At 47.2% G+C, this 6,508-nt stretch overlaps 1 long non-coding RNA gene across 1 annotated transcript; it reads left to right on the forward strand.

The window, feature by feature from the left end:
- The first annotated feature begins 2,960 nt into the window (after positions 1-2,960).
- LOC144819454 (uncharacterized) lies at positions 2,961-5,526 on the forward strand. The gene is made up of 3 exons (XR_013607378.1): positions 2,961-3,096; positions 3,369-3,466; positions 5,409-5,526. It is a non-coding gene; the product is annotated as an uncharacterized LOC144819454 (long non-coding RNA).
- The last annotated feature ends 982 nt before the right edge of the window (positions 5,527-6,508 follow it).

Consider the following 6,508-nt stretch of genomic DNA (forward strand, 5'->3'; position numbering starts at 1 on the left):
AAAACCAGAAGTTTCCAGTCCCCAGTTTGGAACTTTTTTAGTGTCCATGCAAAGTATGATAACATAGCCGTTTGTTGCATTTGTAAGACTAGAGTTAGCCGTGGTAAGACTGGTACCAACTATGGAACCGGAGGCCAGATAGGTCATCTTCAAAGAAGGCACGCTGTCGTATGGTTTGCGCACCTAGCAAACATCAAGGGAAAGCAATCCCAAAGGGCAAGTGGCCAAAATATACCCATACTAGGTGTTTCATCTGAAGATGACGGGGAGGTAGAAGAAGCGTCAGACATTTGTCCGGTTGCACCCAGTACCCCTGGCAGCACCACACCCTCCGGAACACATAGGAGGCACACTGAGAGTCTGGGAGACACACCAATGCGGAAAATGTCAACACTGAGCACAAGTGGGTCGAAGAAGGCATCAGCATCATCCAGTAAATTTGTCCAGCGCACCATTTCAGCCATGTTCTCCTCAGATGCGCAATTTCAACGCAACCACCCAATTGTGGAGAAGTGTGGCTCACTGGTTAGAGGCGGCAGATCCGTAAGCAGAGAACGGCCCGGGACCAGGGTTCGATTCCCGACGCGGCAGGGTCGTGGACCAGGGTCAGAGGACTCGATAATTCTCGCCTCGGTGCCTACTCTAGTCAGAAACCACACTCGGCAACTCTGGGCATCAGCTTGCCTCATCTTCACAACAGCCCCCCCAGACCGCCGGGGATGCTTGGTCGCACCTTAGAGATACCCATCAGGGACCATCTCTCAGGGTGAGCCAGGACGGGTTCCCCAGCGGTCGAAGCGTGGAGATACTCCTCCGGGAGTCGATTCCTAGCGCTATATAAACCCACAATTAAATTAAATTAAATTGTACGCCTGTATAACACTAAGCTGGCTAAAATGCTAGCGGTGGACCTTCTCCCTTTTTCGTTTGTCGAAAATGTGGGTTTTCTTGAACTCGTGGCAACACTGGCCCCTAAATGGAAGGTTCCTAGCCTGTTCTATTTTGCCAGGGTTGCTGTTCCAGCATTACATAAAGAGGTGCTTGAGTTGGTTGGGGCAGCTTTGCAGAAGAGTGCTGTTCACACTATACACCTGACAACAGACATATGGACCAGTTGCCAAGCCCTTGATTACATGTGCATCACTGCACACTGGGTCTCTTTTTCAGGGGTTGCAAAACAGATAAATGCAGGTGGTGACTTGGCCGAGATTTTTAAGGGTGCTCGTAAACATGCAACATTAGCCATGTTTGGCATGGAGAAAAGTCATACTGCAGCCAACATTTTGGATGACTTTAACAAAAAGGTCTCGCAATGGCTGCCCCCAAGAAATTGCAAGGTTGGTTATGTTTCTACTGATAATGGCAGCAATGTAGTTAAGGCCATGGAGAACGGTTACTATTTCAGAGTGCCGTGTTTGGCGCACTGTATGAACCTTGTCGTGCAAAAGTTCTTGAAAAAAGAACTTGCAGTCGACAAAATACTGACCATCTGCAGAAGAATATGCACACATTTCAACCATTCTTTTAAGGCCCGGAAGGAGCTGAGGCGCCAGCAAAATGTACGTAGAATGCCAGTGAAAGCACTTATCCAGGAGGTGGCAACACGTTGGAACTCAACCTTCTACATGCTTGAGCGTCTGCATGAGCTGTTTCCAGTAGTCAATGAGTATTTCTACAACCTGGGTGGTGATACGACAGAAATGATGCTAGCGGTGGAGCAATGGCAGCTAGTTAAAAGCCTGACAGACATGCTTCGTCCTTTTGAAGTCTTCACGCGTGACGTCAGCAGGGAGGACTGTTCTTTGAGCAAAGCTATCCCATTGTTGCTGAAGCTCGAGCACCAAGTCAAGGTGGTGTCTTCAGAATTAAAAGATGCTGGAAAGAATGAAGCATATGAGTTGGCGCAGAGATTATCACAACGCCTAGTTAGCAATAAACGGCTTGTAAATATCAAGAAACAACAGCACTACATTTGTGCTACTATTCTGGATCCACGTTACAAAAAGCCATTGTTTGGCAAAGTAATAATTCCTTTTGAAACATCAGATGTTACAGAGTACAAAGGTTGGCTAGTTCAGTCAGCCATTCGTTTTGAAAGAGAGCGGAAGGAAACTGTAGTAGACAGTACTACTAGTGAATCAGCAGGCCATCAGGCGTCCCAAAAAAACACTTCTGCATCTGTGCCTGTGGCAGAAGTGAGTGACTTTTCCTCTGAGCCGTTAACCACACCAGCAACTGTATCATCTGCACCAGGCCCAGGCGATATGTCTGAAGCGGATTGGCTAAGTGAGCTAGGGTTTCCTTGTCCCAGAAAGGACACAGAAGTGCAAAGTACAGGAATCCGGGAGGACATTCTTTCAATGGTGCAGGCCTATCTGGATGACTCAACAGCGGTCAATATTACTGAGGACCCATTGGCGTATTGGCATGGGAAAAGAAACATATGGCGAGAGCTCACCAACCTGGCTATCAATTACTTGTCTTGCCCACTCGCAAGCGTGTCTTCAGAACGTGTTTTTAGTTCTGCTGGTGGCATTGTGACTTGCAAAAGGTCCCGCCTCTTGCCCGCAAATGTGGAGCGGCTCACCATGATAAAGATGAACCAGCACTTCATACCACCAGATTACAAAGTACGAGAATGCACGCAGGAAGAAGAGGACACCGACCTACCTGAGGAAAGTTCTCCTCAGTTACCAGAAGTACTACCGACTCAATTTGCAGAGTTTGAGGACGAGCTCTGCTTCCCTGACAGCGAGTTCTGAAAATGAGTCAATGATTCATTAACTTTAACATTAGTCCTTATTCACTTTTATTCCTGTGTGTCTGTCTTTCTTTTTTTAGCAAGTGCTTCATCACATTCACAACAAAACTGTAATCAACCAATCAAACAACAAGTCCATCAGCAGAACTGTCTTGATTTTGATGCCGCAGCATTCCTCAGGTTCACAACAGTTAGTTGACAAGAACTCAGTCCTGGTCGTCTATCCTCCTCCTCCAGACTCACCCTATCCATTTCCCGTAATGCTGATGCCTGGAATCTGCACAATGAAGAAACTTACGTTGACGAGTCCCCTAAAGAGGGACTGTCTGGAAGTAGTGAGTCCTCATTTAAATACATTTTGCTAAGTGTGACTTTTTTGCGTTTGGGTTTACGGGTCTTGGCTGGGCCATTGCTGGCAAGGTCTATTAAGGGATGAAATTGGTTAGGCATTTACTTTGGAAAACATTTGGCCTATTACACGTGAACGTTTAGGCGTTATTATTGCTCGCTTGCCTGTCTTAGGGGTGCTGTCTGTGGGGCTTCTAGGATTTTGGGGTCTGTGAGCACCGCTGCCATATTTCTAATGTTGATTGCTTTTGTTTTGCAGAAAATCCACGCCGGGAAACTCCAGTTGGGGCCCTGCTGCAGAACGCTTTAGGACACTGTGAATTCCAAGTGGAGCCAGCCCTCAAACACAAATTACAGGTAAGATAAGCGTTTGGATGGGAGGTAGTATAATGGAGTATTAGGAGAGGCGAGAGAGTGACAGTGGTACTAGTAGTAAAGTCCTAGGACTCTTCAATTAACAAACTCTGTGACAGGCATTTACTTTGGAAAACATTTGGCCAATTACACGTGAACCAACACGATGACAGTGTTCAGTAAAACAAACTTACTGCAAAACCACCAGGCTCAAAAGTAGTAAAAAAAAAAAGATATGCTCAGATAAAGTTTGAAAAAGTATATTTTTATATCCCTAACAAAATAATCTCCCACAAGACCCTCCCTAACCCCAACAAATAAATAGTCCATCAAAAGTCCCCAAAAAACCCAACTCCCAATTCCCACCCCCAAAAGTCACTAAAAAAAGGGCAAGGGACACTCTAGGGATGCATGGTGCTGTTAACTTTGGCCTCCAGGGCATCATGCCTTAGGGCCAGGGCATCGTATTGCTCCCGGAGGGTGGCGTGATCTAAACGGAGGCCCTCCACCAAATTTTGGTACTCTTTCCATTTCCGGACCTCCGCCTCCAGGTCCGACACTCTGCGGATTGCTCGGCGCAAGCGAGCCTTTACAGTACTGTGAGGTGCAGCCTTTGCTGCTCGGCGGTGGCGTCTGCCAGCACGGCTCCGTTTGGCTGGAGCACTGCGCTGACCGGCAGAACGTGGGGTCACTGAGGAGGATGCAGATGTTATATTGGAAGTACTGGACTGCGTGTCGTCCCCCTCCAGTTCCACCAGCCGCCGATATTGGGCAACAGTTGCATCCAGCCTCCGTTGCCGGGCCAGTACAGCCAGCATACTCCTTGCTGGTTTTGTTTTAGTATGACCAACTATATGAAGAAAGAAAGACATAATCTGTAACCAATGCTCTTTAAGAATATGATTAACACAAAATGATTCAGCAGGAAGTTTTGTCACAGTACAACTAGCAACTAGCCAGCGCAGTACAAAAGAAACTATTCAGGCCAATATCATGGGCGTCCGCAGGGATGGGCAAGAGAGGGCGCGATTGCCCCCCCCTGGATCGCAGGTCCATCCAGTGCTGGCCCAGTGACAAATTACAATATGGTAATTACAGCAGGCTGGGACCGACAGACAGATAGAGGCAGAGACAGAGAGAGAGGAAGACAGAAGGAGAAAGAGAGAGAGGGAGGGAGCCAGAGGGTGACAGAGGGAGGATGAGGGAGGGAGACAGAGAGAGAGGGGGGGAGAGAGAAAGAAAGATGTGTGTAATGTGTATGCCAGGTCTGGTGGCTCAGTGGACGAAGGCATCCGCTGCAGGGGCATGATTTCAATTTCATGGTCATATTTTTTTTTGTTGCTCTAGATACACCCCCCTCCCCCACCGACCCTGACCCCTTCGGTGCGGTCCTTGGCCACAAACCACACTATCAATCATGTCAGGAGTAGGACTCAGGAGATGGTGATGATGTTGCACCCCCCCCCTGGAAACATTTCATAGTATGTTCGTAGTTCATCCAGTGACCGTCTACTCTCTGTAGATACACATCATATGCTATCTAAGAGTCAGATAGTACCATGATCCAGCTTACCTGTACCCGCCACCACCACTGTCTCCTTCCTCACAGTCTGTACTTCTTGGTCCGACTCCTCTTGCGCCGCCTCCTCCCCAGAGTGGTCCTCGGACTCGGAGTCGATCACTATTACCACATCCGAGCTGGCCCCGCCACCAGATGTTCCACCTACAAAGTAGATTTAAGAATGTTAGATTACACCACTCACTAGTAGTTGGTCTAAGTATGAATGAAGAATGTGAAAACAACAGAAAAAGTAATTGACTGTCTACTCTAGTCTAAAGTAAAAATGTCCCTCCTTCCAGGGAAGGCTGTTGTCTTGCTGCATTTTTTTGACATAATTGATGGATGCTTGCTTAATTTTAACACACACCATTTTTCTCTGAACAGACAGAAACTGGACTTCTAAGGACAAGAGCAACATCAACTTCAAACCAGGTGAAAGCTCGGCTCGACCACAAGAAATGTGTTCCATTACTCATCAACTCAGCACCAAGCACTTTTCCATTTCCAACTAACTTTATTTTAATATATGTGTTTACTTAAACTTTTAATAAAGCTTTTAAACTTGAATAGACTCTGTGGTTTTTGGTCCTCCAGACTAGAGTGACTGAGCGAAAGGTTTTGCAATTTTTGCAAGGAGGAGTCCGTGCCGCTGACACTACCAGGTTTATACGGTGTGCCAAACACGCCACTCTGAAATATTATTACTCTGGTCTTTGGTGTCCATAGTTCGGTTTGTGGAGAATTGTCCCTGCAACAGTAGTATTATTGATTTTGCTCCTATCTAAACACTATTTCGAAAAAATTAAATTAGGAACGCTTGGACAACAATAGGTCCTCTATATTTAAATGAAAACTTACTGGGGCCAGCAAAGGAGCACTCGCCGCCCTGGCCTGCATCCTCCTCCTTTGGAGCCACTGCATCCGCTTTTTCTGTCCGCTTGCCCCTGGGCAGGCCTGACGTACAACATGAAAGAATGAACAGAAAACATTGATGATTGCTGCTTGTCGATGTCCTTGTCAACCAAATCAAACATTTAGAAAGAACAAGAACCAACTATTTCAGTCAAAAAGAGGGCTACAAAGGAAGGACTGCACCTGAGCCTCTACTCTAGGGGCAGATTTACAATCCCCTTGCAGCTCTTTTGCTCCGTTCTTGCGTCACTTTTGTGACGCAGCGCCACAACAAGAGAGGCGCCATGGTATGGCGTATATTAACAACGTGACGCATATGGGAGATGCATCCCATTCTAAAGCCCTGCGCCATAAGGGAGCGTTCCAGCGCAAGGGAGGGCGTTCCTGCGCAGGAACGCATGCTAAAAGTGGCTATGGGGAATATATAAAATTTCAATCAGTCATTTAGGACAATGATGCGTCACTGAAACCCTGCGCCTGCATGAAGCAGACTCACGGCTTGACGCAGCATTGCTGGAGCTGCGCCATCGTTGCAACGCAACTCCATCAATGAGCCGCCTTTACGGCACCGA

This window comes from Lissotriton helveticus, chromosome 2_1 (genome assembly GCF_964261635.1).
Source record: "Lissotriton helveticus chromosome 2_1, aLisHel1.1, whole genome shotgun sequence".
Taxonomy (NCBI): Eukaryota; Metazoa; Chordata; class Amphibia; order Caudata; family Salamandridae; genus Lissotriton; species Lissotriton helveticus.